This window comes from Bombina bombina, chromosome 10, assembly GCF_027579735.1.
Source record: "Bombina bombina isolate aBomBom1 chromosome 10, aBomBom1.pri, whole genome shotgun sequence".
Taxonomy (NCBI): Eukaryota; Metazoa; Chordata; class Amphibia; order Anura; family Bombinatoridae; genus Bombina; species Bombina bombina.
The window spans coordinates 24,032,734-24,049,646 of record NC_069508.1 but is presented as its reverse complement, the minus strand read 5'-3'; the positions used below and the strand labels follow the sequence as shown (position 1 = coordinate 24,049,646).

General features: G+C 38.3%; 1 long non-coding RNA gene across 1 annotated transcript in view; it reads right to left on the bottom strand.

The window, feature by feature from the left end:
- LOC128641266 (uncharacterized) overlaps positions 1-13,857 on the bottom strand; it is a 54,731-nt gene extending 40,874 nt beyond the window's left edge. Inside the window, exon 1 of the long non-coding RNA XR_008399462.1 lies at positions 13,819-13,857. This is a non-coding gene — a long non-coding RNA (uncharacterized LOC128641266). The remainder of the gene's footprint in view (positions 1-13,818) is intronic.
- Between the last annotated feature and the right edge of the window lie 3,056 nt (positions 13,858-16,913).

Sequence of the window (16,913 nt, the reverse complement as noted above, 5' to 3'; positions counted from 1 at the left end):
TGCAAAAAGAATCACACCTTTATTGATAACAAAAATAATAAAATGTCCACAAGTCAAATAACAAGGCAGGAGTCAAAGCTGGTAGTCAGATGAGCCGAGTCAGGAGCCAAAGGGAGTAGTCAGACGAGCCGGAATCAGGAACAAGGAGAACAGCAGAGTCAGGAACAAGCCAGGGATCAGGGACCAGAAGGGATGTCAGACAAGCCAGGTAATACACAGGAGCCAAAGCGAATAGTCAGACGAGCCGAGACAGGAGCCAAAGCGAATAGTCAGACAAGCCAGAATCAGGAACAAGGAGAACAGCAGAGTCAGGAACAAGACAGGGATTAGGATGCAGGAGGGACGTAAGACAGCCAGGTAATACACAGGAGCTCTTACAAACAGGACTGAGACAACGCAAGGGCAAAGCATACTGAACAGAGGCCCTTTAAATAATAAGTGAAAACATCACAATTCTGAGACTGCAACCTGTCTCACATGGATGATGTTCCCCAGTCTGGCCATAAGAGGACGTGCAGGAAATGAGCAGCATCACACACTCTGTACCAGATTCAGTAAGAGAGGTGAGTAAAATGGCTGCCAGCTGCACATGGCAAACAAATCAAGGAAAATACCCTGACAGTACCCTCCCCTCAACGACCCCTCCCCCGCGGGAGGACAAAAGGCTTATTGTGGAAATGGGAATGGAAGGCATGGAGGAGGGTGGGAGCATGAACATCAGAGGAGGTAACCCATGAACGCTCCTCCGGACCGTAGGCCCTCCAGTGAACCAAATACTGTATGTGACCCCTGGACATACGAGAGTCAATAATGCTGCTGGCCTCATATTCTTCATGGTTGTCAACAGATAGGACTGGGACGAGGCAGAACAGTGGTAAACTGATTACAAACCAATGGTTTCAAGAGGAAGACATGAAAAACATTGGATATGCGCATTGCAGGAGGAAGGTCAAGAGCGTAGGCCACAGGATTGACCCGTCAGAGTTTCTGAAAAGGACCAACATAATGGGGAGCCAGTTTATTGGAAGGCACACAAAAGTTCAAATTGCGGGAGGATAGCCAAACCCTTTCACCAACCTGGTAGGAAGGCGCGGTCAGACGCCTTCTATCAGCCTGGAACTTTTGGCGCTGCATAGAATGATGAAGGCAATCCTGAATCTGCACCCACGTGGAACGGAGTTGGCGGACATGCTCCTCCAAAGCCGGAATACCCTGAGACATGAATGAATCCGGCAGCAAGGATGGTTGAAACCCATAATTCAGCATGAACGGGGATAACTGGGAGGAAGTATTAATAGCACTATTACAAGTGAACTCTGCCCAAGGTAACAGTTCAGACCAATTATTGTGGTGATCTGAAACATAGCAACGGAGGAACTGTTCCAGAGCTTGATTAGACCATTCGGCAGCCCCATTGGATTGAGGGTGATATGCCGAGGAAAAGGAAAGCTGGATCCCCATTTGAGCACAAAGGAATGCCAAAATCTGGAGACAAACTGGCTACCCCGGTCCAAAACTATCTCCTTGGGTAAACCATGTATATGGAAGACCTCCCGGGCAAAAATTGAAGCAAGCTCCTAAGCAGCAGGCAGCTTCTTCAAGGGAATGCAATGTGACATTTTAGAAAAACTGTCAACCACCATTAAGATAACAGTATTGCCATTGAAAACAGGTAGCTCGACAATGAAGTCTATGGAAAGATGTGTCCAAGGACACTCACCATTAGCAATAGGTTGAAGAAGACCCACAGGAAGATGTTGAAGAGTCTGTGCACAGACTGAGCAGGAGGCAACATATGCAGCAACATCAGAATGAAGACCTGGCCACCAGAATTGTTGAGTGACAGACCAAATCATTTGGTTCTTGCCCGGGTGACCTGCGGCTTTAGGATAGTGGTAAGTGTGCAATAGTTTAGTTTGAAGATTCTCAGGTACAAAGCATTTACCACTAGGGTTCTCAGGAGGTGCATTGGTTTGTGCAGCCAGGATCTCCTCCCCCAAGGAGAAGTCAAATTAGTACGTATGATGGCCAAAATATGGTCAGGAGGTATAACTATAACTGGAATAGGTACAGACTCTTCCTTGGACAGAGGCAAAAATTGACGAGAGAGGACATCAGCCCTAACATTTACTACCAGGCAGGTAGGAGACCACATAATTAAACCAAGACAAAAAAAGCGCCCATCTGGCCTGTCGGGCGACAAATGTTTTGCTTCGGATAGATAAGTCAAATTCTTGTGGTCAGTAAGAATGAGCACTGGTACACTAGTATGCTCGAGAAGGTGCCTCCATTCCTTGAGTGCCAAACTTATAGCCAGCAATTCCCTGTCACCAATTTCTTAATTGCACTCCGCTGGAAGTGCAATTAGAGAAGAAACCACATGGATGCAAGGAGCCTTCAGGCATAGGACGTTGAGACAAGAGGGCACCTACTCCAGTCTCAGGCGCATCAACCTCAAGAACGAAAGGCAGGACAGGTTTAGGATGAGCCAGAACTGGAGCGGCAGCAAAGGCAGTCTTAAGACTCTCAAAAGCCTTATTGGCAGAAGGTGACCAATGGAGTGGATTATTCTCCTTACGGGTCATGTCAGTGATAGGTTTGACCAAGGAAGAAAGAAACTATATAATTCCTACAGTAATTGGTAAAGCCCAGAAAAAGTTGAATACAGTGAAAACCAATTTGGCGAGGCCACTGCAGGACTGCAGACAACTTGTCAGGATCCAAACCTGCAACGGAGATTACATAACCTAGGAAGGTTACTTGAGTCTGATGGAACTTGCATTTCTCAAGTTTACAAAAAGAGGCCATTCTCACATAGTCTCTGAAGTACCCGTGTAACATCAGAATGATTAGCCTCAAGAGTGGGTGAGTGTATGAGGATATCATCTAAGTACACCACAAAACACTGTTGCAACATATCTCGTAGGACATCATTAATAAATTCCTGGAAAACAGCTGGAGTATTACATAGGCCAAAGTGCATTACAAGATACTCATAATGCCTGCTCCTGGTGATAAATGCTGTTTTCCATTTGTGGCCCTCCTTAATCCTAACGAGATTGTATGCTCCTCTCAAATCAAGTTTAGAAAAGACCGTAGCTCCCTTGAGGCGGTCAAAGAGTTCCGTAATGAGCGGAATAGGGTAAGCATTCTTAATGGTAAGATGATTAAGACCCCTATAATCGATGCATGGTCTTAACTCGCCACCCTTTTTCCTCACGAAGAAGAAGCCAGCCCCTGCAGGAGAGCAGGATTTGCGGATGATCCCCCATGACAGAGCATCGGCAACATACTCCTCCATAGCACAATTCTCCGCAACAGACAGAGGGTAAACCAAGACCCGAGGAGGAATGGCTCCGGGTTGCAGGTCTGTGGCACAATCGTAAGACCGGTGAGGAGGCAACGTACCGGATACAGAAGAAGTGCACAAGACTTTAACTGGTTTCTGAAGACAAGTGGAAATACATTGCCGAGACCACGACAAAATTTCGGACCTGCGCCAGTCGAGACTGGGATTGTGCTTTTGGAGCCAGGGATAACCCAGAACAACCGGAAAATGCAGAGAGTTTATCACCTGGAACTGGAGGATTTCAAAATGGAGAGCCCCAACAGCCATGGATAACGGAGCAGTTTTGTGAATAACAAGTGCAGGCTGAAGGGGCCTGCCATCCAGGAAAGGGCAACCGTGACAAAAGGTTTCTCCTTTAGCGGTTCCGGGGACGAGGATAAACTACCCAAAGTGTGCCCCAGACAGAACCTTAGGTGTGAGCATTTCCCGGCCATGTAGGACAAGACTTCAAAAGGTGGCCCTGTAACCCACAATAGAGGCAGAGCCTCTCACTCCTCCTAAAGGCCCTCTCCGCCACGGAGAGACGTGTGAATCCCAACTGCATCGGCTCAGCAGTACCTGGTGACTCAGGACCAGGAATCATGGGAGGAGAGGGAGGCATGGGTGGGAACAAACACGTAGGAGACAATGGAACAGGAGGCTTCCGCAAGCGCTCCTTGAAAGAGGGCCTCTCACTTAGTCTGATGTCAATTAGGATCAATTAGGATAAAAAAAGACACCAATGCCTCGAGATCTTCTAGTAAATCTCTGGAAGCAACTTCATCTTTAATCGCATCAGAGAGCCCATGAAAGAGGGCGGCAACAAGGGCTTCATTGTTCCAACCTACCTCTGCGGCAAGCGTATGGAACTCAATGGCATACTGAGCAACAAATCTTGTACCTTGCTGAATGGACATGAGTAGTTTAGCAGCAGAGGAGGAGCGAGCCGGAACATCAAATACCCTTCAAAAGGAGGCCACAAATTCAGGGTAATTTGAAATCACAGGTTTATTAGTCTCCCACAAGGGATTAGCCCAGGCAAGAGCTGTATCAGAGAGTAACGAGATGAGAAATCCCACCTTAGCTCTGTCAGTGGGAAATGCCTGAGGTAACATCTCAAAGTAAATGCCCACCTGGTTCAAAAACCCTCTGCACTGATTAGGATCACCTCAATATAGCTGAGGTAGAGGTGCAGAACAGGACATGCTCCTGGTAGGACTAGGTGCAGCAGCAGAAACAGGAGCAGCCATAACTTGCGGGACACTTTGGTCCAAATGTGCAGCGTGAGTCAGCAGGGTTTGCAGGGCTAGTGCTAATTGATCCAAGCGGTGATCCTGTTCATCCATCCTGGAAATTATGGCAGGTAAAGGTAGATTATTTGCAACATCAGGATTCATGGCCCCTGCGTAATGTCAGGGTGCCAGGAATCAGACTGAGATGAGAAGTGCAAAAATAATCACACCTTTATTAATAGGAAAAAATAATAAAAAGTCCACAAGTCAAATAACAAGCCAGGAATCAAAACCAGAGCTGGCAGTCAGACGAGCCGAGTCAGGAGCCAAAGCGAATAGTCAGACGAGCCGAGTCAGGAGCCAAAGCGAATTGTCAGACAAGCCAGAATCAGGAACAAGGAGAACAGCAGAGTCAGGAACAAGTCAGGGATCAGGATGCAGGAGGGAAGTAAGACAGCCAGGTAATACACAGGAGCTCTTACAAACAGGTCGGAGACAACGCAAGGGAAAAGCATACTGAACAGAGGCCCTTTATATAATAAGTGATGACATCACAATTCTGAGACTGCATCCTGTCTCATACGGATGATGTACACCAGTCTGGCCATAAAAGGAAGTGCAGGAAATGAGCAGCATCACACAGTATGCACCAGAGTCAGCAAGAGAGGTGAGTAAAATGGCTGCCAGCAGCACATGGCAAACAAAACAGGGAAAAAAAAACCTGACACATGTAATATGTGTAGACTTGATTGGACATGCATAAGGCTTTACTAAGTAATAAGTAACATGTAATATGGGTAGACTTGATGGGACATGCATAAAGCTATACTAAGTAATAAGTAACATGTAATGTGTGTAGACTTGATGGGACATGCATAAGGCTATCCTAAGTAATAAGTAACATGTAATATGTGTAGACTTGATGGGACATGCATAAGGTTATCCTAACTAATAAGTAACATGTAATATTGGTAGAATTGATGGGACATGCATAAGGCTATTCTAAGTAATAAGTAACATGTAATATGGCTAGACTTGATGGGACATGCATAAGGCTATCCTAAGTAATAAGTAACATGTAATATATGTAGACTTAATGGGACATGCATAAGGCTATCCTAAGTAATAAGTAACATGTAATATATGTAGACTTGATAGGACATGCATACGGCTATACTAAGTAATAAGTAACATGTAATATGTGTAGACTTCATGGGACATGCATAAGGCTATCCTAAGTAATAAGTAACATGTAATATGGATAGACTTGATGGGACATACATAAGGCTAACTTAAGTAATAAGTAACATGTAATATGGGTAGACTTGATGGGACATACATAAGGCTATACTAAGTAATAAGTAACATGTAATATGGGTAGACTTGATGGGACATGCATAAGGCTATACTAAGCAATAAGTAACATGTAATATGAGTAGACTTGATGGGACATGCATAAAGCTATACTAAGTAATAAGTATCATGTAATGTGTGTAAACTTGATGGGACATGCAAAATGCTATCCTAAGTAATAAGTAACATGTAATATGTGTAGACTTGATGGGACATACATAAGGTTATACTAACTAATAAGTAACATGTAATATTGGTAGACTTGATGGGACATGCATAAGTTTATCCTAACTAATAAGTAACATGTAATATTGGTAGACTTGACGGGACATGCATAAAGCTATCTTAAGTAATAATTAACATATGATATGGCTACACTTGATGGGACATGCATAAGGTTATCCTAAGTAATAAGTAACATGTAATATATGTAGACTTGATGGGACATACATAAGGCTATCCTAAGTAATAAGTAACATGTAAGATGTGTAGACTTGATGGGACATACATAAGGCTATACTAAGTAATAAGTAACATGCAATATGTGTAGAATTGATGGGACATGCATAAGGCTATACTAAGTAGTAAGTAACATGTAATATGTGTAGACTTGATGGGACATACATAAGGCTATCCTAAGTAATAAGTAACATGTAATATGCATAGACTTGATGGGACATGCATAAGGCTATACTAAGTAATAAGTAACATGTAATATGTGTAGACTTGATGGGACATGCATAAGGCTATACTAAGTAATAAATTGCATGTAATATGTGTAGACTTGATGGGACATGCATAAGGCTATACTAAGTAATAAGTAACATGTAATATGTGTAGAATTGATGGGACATACATAAGGCTATCCTAAGTAATAAGCAACATGTAATATGCAAAGACTTGATGGGACATGCATAAGGCTAAACTAAGTAATAAGTAACATGTAATATGTGTAGGCTTAATGGGACATGCATAAGGCTATATACTAAGTAATAAGTAACATGTAATATGCATAGACTTGATGGGACATGCATACGGCTATACTAAGTAATAAGTAACATGTAATATGCGTAGACTTGATGGGACATGAATAAGGCTATACTAAGTAATAAGTAACATGTAATATGTGTAGACTTGATGGGACATGCATAAGGCTATACTAAGTAATAAGTAACATGTAATATGTGTAGACTTGATGCGACATGGATAAGACTATACTAAGTAATAAGTAACATGTAATATGTGTAGACTTGATGGGACATGCATAAGGCTATACTAAGTAATAAGTAACATGTAATATGTATAGACTTGATGGGACATGCATAAGGCTATACTAAGTAATAAGTAACATGTAATATGTGTAGACTTGATGGGACATGCATTAGGTTATCCTAAGTAATAAGTAACATGTAATATGTGTAGACTTGATGGGACATGCATACGGCTATACTAAGTAATAAGTAACATGTAATATGCGTAGACTTGATGGGACATGAATAAGGCTATACTAAGTAATAAGTAACATGTAATATGTGTAGACTTGATGGGACATGCATAAGGCTATACTAAGTAATAAGTAACATGTAATATGTGTAGACTTGATGCAACATGAATAAGACTATACTAAGTAATAAGTAACATGTAATATGTGTAGACTTGATGGGACATGCATAACGCTATACTAAGTAATAAGTAACATGTAATATGTATAGACTTGATGGGACATGCATAAGGCTATACTAAGTAATAAGTAACATGTAATATGTGTAGACTTGATGGGACATGCATTAGGTTATCCTAAGTAATAAGTAACATGTAATATGTGTAGACTTAATGGGACATGCTTAAGGCTATACTAAGTAATAAGTAACATGTAATATGTGTATACTTGATGGGACATACATAAGGCTATACTAAGTAATAAGTAACATGTAATATGTGTAGACGTGATGGGACATACATAAGGCTATACTAAGTAATAAGTAACATGTAATATGTGTAGACTTGATGGGACATACATAAGGCTATACTAAGTAAAAAGTAACATGTAATATGTGTAGACTAGATGGGACATACATAAGGCTATACTAAGTAATAAGTAACATGTAATATGTGTAGACGTGATGGGACATACATAAGGCTATACTAAGTAATAAGTAACATGTAATTTGTGTAGACTTGATGGGACATACATAAGGCTATAATAAGTAATAAGTAACATGTAATATGGGTAGACTTGATGGGACATAAATAAGGCTATACTAAGTAATAAGTAACATGTAATATGTGTAGACTTAATGGGACATGCATAAGGCTATACTAAGTAATAAGTAACATGTAATTTGTGTAGACGTGATGGGACATACATAAGGCTATACTAAGTAATAAGTAACATGTAATATGTGTAGACTTGATGGGACATACATAAGGCTATACTAAGTAATAAGTAACATGTAATATGGGTAGACGTGATGGGACATACATAAGGCTATACTAAGTAATAAGTAACATGTTAAATGTGTAGACTTGATGGGACATGAATAAGACTATACTAAGTAATAAGTAACATGTAATATGTGTAGACTTAATGGGACATGCAAAAGGCTATACCAAGTAATAAGTAACAGTAATATGAGTAGACTTAATGGGACATGCATAAGGCTATACTAAGTAATAAGTAACATGTAATATGAGTAGACTTGATGGGACATACATAAGGCTATACTAAGTAATAAGTAACATGTAATATGTGTAGACTTGATAGGACATGCATAAGGCTATACTAAGTAGTAAGTAACATGTAATATGTGTAGACTTGATGGGACATGCAGAAGGCTATACTAAGTAATAAGTAATATGTAATATGGCTTGACTTAATGGGACATACATAAGGCTATACTAAGTAATAAGTAACATGTAATATGGGTAGACTTGATAGGACATGCATAAGGCTATACTAAGTAATAAGTAACATGTAATATATGTAGACTTAATGGGACATGCAGAAGGCTATACTAAGTAAAAGTAACATGTAATATGGGTAGACTTGATGAGACATACATAAGACTATACTAAGCAATAAGTAACATGTAATATGTGTAGACTTAATGGGACATGCAGAAGGCTATACTAAGTAATAAGTAACATGTAATATGTGTAGACTTGATGGGACATACATAAGGCTATACTAAGTAATAAGTAACATGTAATATGGGTAGACTTGATGAGACATACATAAGACTATACTAAGCAATAAGTAACATGTAATATGTGTAGACTTAATGGGACATGCATAAGGCTATACTAAGTAATAAGTAACATGTAATATGGGTAGACTTGATGGGACATGCATAAGGCTATACTAAGTAATAAGTAACATGTAATATGTGTAGACTTGATGGGACATGCATAAGGCTATACTAAGTAATAAGTAACATGTAATATTTGTAGACTTGATGGGACATGCATAAGGCTATACTAAGTAATAAGTAACATGTAATATATGTAGACTTAATGGGACATGCAGAAGGCTATACTAAGTAATAAGTAACATGTAATATGGGTAGACTTGATGAGACATACATAAGACTATACTAAGCAATAAGTAACATGTAATATGTGTAGACTTAATGGGACATGCATAAGGCTATACTAAGTAATAAGTAACGTAATATGTGTAGACTTGATGGGACATGCATAAGGCTATACTAAGTAATAAGTAACATGTAATATGTGTAGACTTGATGGGACATGCATAAGGCTATACTAAGTAATAAGTAACATGTAATATGTGTAGACTTGATGGGATATGCATAAGGCTATACTAAGTAATAAGTAACATGTAATATGTGTAGACTTGATGGGACATGCATAAGGTTATACTAAGTAATAAGTAACATGTAATATGTGTAGACTTGATGGTACATGCATAAGGCTATACTAAGTAATAAGCAACATGTAATATGTGTAGACTTGATGGGACATGCATAAGGCTATACTAAGTAAAGAGAGTAACATATAATATGTGTAGACTTGATGGGACATGCATAAGGCTATACTAAGTAATAAGTAACATGTAATATGGGTAGACTTGATGGGACATGAATAAGGCTATACTAAGTAATAAATAACATGTAATATGTGTAGACTTGATGGGACATACATAATGCTATACTAAGTAATAAGTAACATGTAATATGTGTAGACTTGATGGGACATACATAAGACTATACTAAGTAATAAGTAACATATAATATGTGTAGACTTGATGGGACATGCATAAGGTTATACTAAGTAATAAGTAACATGTAATATGTGTAGACTTGATGGTACATGCATAAGGCTAAACTAAGTAATAAGCAACATGTAATATGTGTAGACTTGATGGGACATGCATAAGGCTATACTAAGTAAACAGTAACATATAATATGTATAGACTTGATGGGACATGCATAAGGCTATGCTAAGTAATAAGTAACATGTAATATGGGTAGACTTGATGGGACATGAATAAGGCTATACTAAGTAATAAGTAACATGTAATATGTGTAGACTTGATGGAACATACATAAGACTATACTAAGTAATAAGTAACATGTAATATGTGTAGACTTGATGGGACATGCATAAGACTATACTAAGTAAAAAGTAACAGTAATATGTGTAGACTTAATGGGATATACATAAGGCTATACTAAGTAATAAGTAACATGTAATATGTGTAGACTTAATGGGACATGCATAAGGCTATACTAAGTAATAAGTAACATGTAATACGTGTAGACTTGATGGGACATGCATAAGGCTACACTAAGTAATAAGTAACATGTAATATGTGTAGACTTGATGGTACATGCATAAGGCTATACTAAGTAATAAGCAACATGTAATATGTGTAGACTTGATGGGACATGCATAAGGCTATACTAAGTAAACAGTAACATATAATATGTATAGACTTGATGGGACATGCATAAGGCTATACTAAGTAATAAGTAACATGTAATATGGGTAGACTTGATGGGACATGAATAAGGCTATACTAAGTAATAAGTAACATGTAATATGTGTAGACTTGATGGGACATACATAAGGTTATACTAAGTAATAAGTAACATGTAATGTGTGTAGACTTGATGGGACATACATATGGCTACACTAAGTAATAAGTAACATGTAATATGTATAGACTTGATGGGACATACATAAGGCTATACTAAGTAATAAGTAACATGTAATATGTGTAGACTTGATGGGACATGCATAAGGCTACACTAAGTAATAAGTACCATGTAATATGTGTAGACTTGATGGGACATACATAAGGCTATACTAAGTAATAAGTAACATGTAATATGTGTAGACTTGATGGGACATGCATAAGGCTACACTAAGTAATAAGTACCATGTAATATGTGTAGACTTGATGGGACATGCATAAGGTTATACTAAGTAATAAGTAACATGTAATATGGGTTGACTTGATAGGCCTTTTGGTTCTTATCTACCGTGAATTTGTATGTTTCTATGTTTCTAAAGCAGCCCTGCAACTTTATAAATGGAACCCTATGGGACTGTGATATAAAAAATATTCATTACATTTAGTAAAACAACTTTGCATTATAATTTATTATTTATTTTGCAGCACACTTCACTAACTCTGCTACATATATGTCCGTATCTGACCTCAGCTGAGATGATCAAATGCAATAGGCAAGTTTTGCCAACAAAATGACAGGGCGAAGGTTTGTCTTTTTCACTAAGAAGTCTGGATTTTCTCCTTTAACTAAGTCAAGTGATAGGGGAGTTTTCTATTGAAAAACAATTGCAAACAACATGTTATTGCATTAAAAAAGAAAAAGAATCACAATTCCCTGGTATGTTCATTTATAGCATGACAAAATAACATTATTGTAAGTATAAAGTGTTGAATGTCCCTTTAAGTAATTGGTGCACTACATTAACCCTCTGATGTCTGTTATAAAAAATATTAATTACATGCTCTTTTCATCCACATTTTGTCTGATACATCCCTGAGAACTGCTATACAGGATGTCAAGAAGGAATATACACTTGTAGACATGCTGATTAGCTAAACCAGATGGGGATTTGGAGAACACAAGAAGATGACACACAAGCTTTTATTGCAGGGAACACCTGGGACAGAATAATCTACAAGTTTGGCAGAGAATATCATGATACTTTTTTTGTCTTTATTGTAACATAATTCTTTGAAAAAATAGGTCGCTGTTCCCTCGTGCACATCTGTGCTGTTTAAGGGTAATATATTCCACCTTCCCATGCTGCTTGCTGTATTATTTTTTATATTTTATATAAATTATCTTTCCCTTGGCACCACTTCACTCCTATAGGGGAAGGTAGGGCCGGTTCTTAGGTTCATACAAGGTATAAGGTTTTGCAGCTGTAATTAGTAAACACATTCTCTGCACATCTGGTGTCTACGTGTCTAAGTGTACATGAAAATAATCCCATAGGAATCCCTATAAGCAAACAAAAAAAAAATTATGGGAGAGGCCAACTAGGTCGGCTAGGGCGACAGTATTTGGAGAGGGAAGCAAACTGATTGATAGCTCTAGCTTGATACCCTCCTACCCCCATATTCTCCAAATGTTTTATTTATTCATTATCATTACACAATCAAACTAATAATAATGATCATTGGGTGTCTAGAGGGGTACATGATCTCTTGCATCCATGAGGAACAGGGGAGTTGACATCACAGAAACTAAACACACTACTGGTACAGACAAATGGAAGGCTATTAAAATAGCAGGTATTATCAGCATAGGTAACACACTATATTATTGTGTTAAATATTAATACAAATAAAAGTAATTTTTCTACTGGTGAGCTTATAACAACTGGCACCAAACACCCAAATGCCAGATATTTCTAACAAACAAGATGGTGGCACAGTCTGTTGGCATCTCCACCCATTCTGCTACTGATGAGCACATAACAACTGGCACCAAACACCTAAATGCCAGATATTTCTAACAAACAAGATGGTGGCACAGTCTGTGGGCATCTCCACCCATTTTGCTACTGATGAGCACATAACAACTGGCACCAAACACCCAAATGCCAGATATTCCTAACAAACGAGATGGTGGCACAGTATGTTGGCATTTATACCCATTCTACTACTGATGAGCACATAACAATTGGCACTAAACACCCAAATGCCAGATATTTCTAACAAATTAGATGGTGGCACCGTCTTTTGGCATCTCCACCCATTCTGCTACTGATGAGCATATAACAACTGGCACCAAACACCCAAATGCCAGATATTTCTAACAAACAAGATGGTGGCACAGTCTGTTGGCATCTCCACCCATTCTGCTACTGATGAGCATATAACAACTGGCACCAAACACCCTCCAATTCCTTCAGTATGACCACGCCCCATGCACCTTATTCCTCTTGGAACTTTCTCAGCAAACAAGCAGTTAAAAATGAAGAAGCTTTATATTTCTGTTTTTTTTTTAATGCCTATTGGAATCCTTTCCACTTGTGAGTACAGAGAGGAGAGTGCCAAAATGTTGACATTTGAATGGCAGAACAAGTAGTCCACATTTTATTTGTTTATAAGAATGTTTCAATAGACAAAATGTTAACATTTGGAAATTAAATTAAACATATGAATAATATGAGATACTACATTTTAAATATATATTTCAATAAAACTATACTGAAGCATAAGAGAACCGATAATCAGATCTTTATACATAACTGTTAAAGATACAGTAAACACAAACAAATTATGTTACAGAATTCTGTACTATGTGCAGAATTATGTAACATTATCCTAGTGACACCTTAAAAAGCCAAAGGTATTGAGAGATTTACCCCCCCCCCCCCCCCCACAAAGGTTTACTTACCTTCTGTTCCTCGCCAGCCTCTTATGATTTTTTTTTCTCAAAAGCGTGTAACAGCCGCACTAATCACAGCAAGCCCGATCACAGCTTTAAACTGAATGTAGTGTGCTCCTGTGCTGGATAAAGTTGGGAGCGTGATAAATTTAGTTCTATGCAACGATTGGGCGCACTGTGATTACACAGCACACCCATGAGGAACTTTTCAGAAAATAAATCATAAGAAACGGGGGGGAGAACGGAAGGTAAGTATACCTCTGGGGGGTAAATCTCTTTTGTTTTTTTAAGGTGTTGCTAGGAGATTGTTACATAATTCTGCTCATAGTGTAACATTTTTTTACAATTACTGTCCTTCCATAACCCAAAAATTTACTTTTTTATGGAGAGACAAATATCGACTGCCCAGGGACCATTCAACATTTACATTATCGGGCAGCAGTGCTTGCAACAATGTTTATAGCAATGTTATATATTGTCGCAAACACTGCTTCCATAGAGTGCTAAACTCCTATCAACCTACCTAGGTTAACTCTTCAACAAAGGATACTAAGAAAATAAAGTAAATTTGACGAATTGCAAATTTGACTAACTGTTTAAAATTGCACGCTCTGGGGCCGATTTATCAAGTGTCTGGCGGATATGATCCGCTGTAGCGATCATGTCCACGAGAGATCGATAAATGCCAACAGCATACGCTGTCGGCATTTATCATTGCACAAGCAGTTCTGGTGAACTGCTTGTGTAATGCCGCCCCCCGCAGATTTGTGACCAACTGGCCACTAGCAGGGGGTGTCAATTAACCCGATCCTATAAGATAAGGTGGATTGATGTCCGCAGCCTCAGAGGCAGTGAACGAGTTAAGGAGCAACGGTCTTAAGACTGCTGCTTCTTAATTCCTGTTTCCTGAAGACTCGCACGGAAAACAGGTGCATTAAGCACAATACGGGCCATGATAAATCGGCCCCTCTGAATTATGACAATTTAATTTTGAGTTTACTGTCCCTTTAAGGGAAATATCCATTTCTCTATAATAGATAATTTACCATTTATATAATTCACACATAACATTGTATCATTTGTTTTCTGCTTATCAGAATGTCATCGAAGCACCTATACTCTGCTTCTGTCTATAAGGTCTCTGAGGCAGCTCTCGCTCTATCCAGCAAGACACACACACAACTATTTTATAACTACAAATATTTACATTTATCATGTTTCAAGCGTGTTTCTGAAGTTAGTAATTGTCTGAGACACTTAGCAATAGGTTCTTGTTTCATGTGAATGATTTATTGGGAACTTAAAGGAACATGAAACCTAGAATGTTTCTTTCATGAGTCAGATACAACATACAATTTGAAACAAATTTCCAATTTAGTTCTATTGTCAAATTTGCTTTGTTCTCTTGGTTCTATTTGTTGAAGGAGCAGCAATACATTACAGGAAGCTAGTTGAACACAGCAACGAGCCAAGGACAAGAGGCGTATATGTACAGGCATATATTGATGCTCTTAAACCTAGCAAGGTATCCTTTTCAACAACAGATATGAATATTAGACTATAAAAATAATTTGGAAAGTTGTTTAAAATTTAAAATCACATGTTCTATCTAAGAGCTAGATTATGAGTGGAGCACTATTTATCGCTCCACTGGCGCTTTAACTACGCTAGAAGTAAGTTTTTTGCGCGCATTGTGTAGCGCACATACTACAAGTTAAACGTTAAATTTTTTGCACAATCGCTAATCTGACATGCTCAATAAGCTGAACTTTGAATATTGTGACCGCATTAACATATTTCCCCTTAGACTCTAATAGAGCGCGAAAAGTGGGGGAAAAAAACTAACACCTATACTTGCGCACAAACCCGTTCACGTTTACTCAAAAGCGCTAACCCGAATATGTTCTATTTATTCCTAAATACATATTTCTATATATATATCTGATGGTGTTTTGCTACAATATATATCTATACCTATATATATATTTTTTTTATACACACATATATATAGATGATTATACATAGGTATAGATATATACATATATATATATAATATTTATATTTTTAAAAAAATACTTACAACATATTCACCTACCTGAAAATCATTTGAATGTGAACTATTTACAGTAAAAACATAGTATAACACTTTATTAAATATGAATATTGCATTAATAAGATTTTTCATGTTTTCAGCTACTTTAATGCAAAGGGCTCCAATGCACTCATGTATATATCTATATATATGTCTATATGTGTGTACATATCTTTTTATGTGTTTATATGGGTATATATGTCTGTAAATACATGTAAGCATATACAGACATGAATACATATGTACACACACATATATATATATATATATATATATATATATATATATATATATATATATATATACAGTATCTCACAAAAGTGAGTACACCCCTCACATTTTTATAAATATTTTATTATATCTTTTCATGTGACAACACAGAAGAAATGGCATGTTGCTACAATGTAAAGTAGTGAGTGTACAGCCTGTATAACAGTGTAAATTTGGTGTCCCCTCAAAATAACTCAACACACAGCCATTAATGTCTAAACCGTTGGCAACAAAAGTGAGTACACCCCTAAGTAGAAATGCCCAAATTGGGCCAATTTAGCCATTTCCCTCCCCGATGTCATGTGACTCGTTAGTGTTACAAGGTCTCAGGTGTGAATGGGGAGCATGCGTGTTAAATTTGGTGTTATTGCTCTCACACTCTCTCATACTGGTCACTGGAAGTTTAACATAGCACCTCATGGCAAAGAACTCTCTGATGATCTGAAAAAAAGAATTGTTGCTCTACTTAAATATGGCCTAGGCTATAAGAAGTTTGCCAAGACCCTGAAACCGAGCTGCAGCACGGTAAGATAGACCATACAGCGGTTTTACAGGACAGGTTCCACTCAGAACAGGCCTCTCCATGGTCGACCAAAAAAGTTAAGTGCACATGCTCAGCATCATATCCAGAGGTTGTCTTTGGAAAATAGATGTATGAGTGATGCCAGCATTGCTGCAGAGGTTGAAGGGGTAAGGGGTCAGCCTGTCAGTGCTCAGACCATACGCCACTTACTGCATCAAA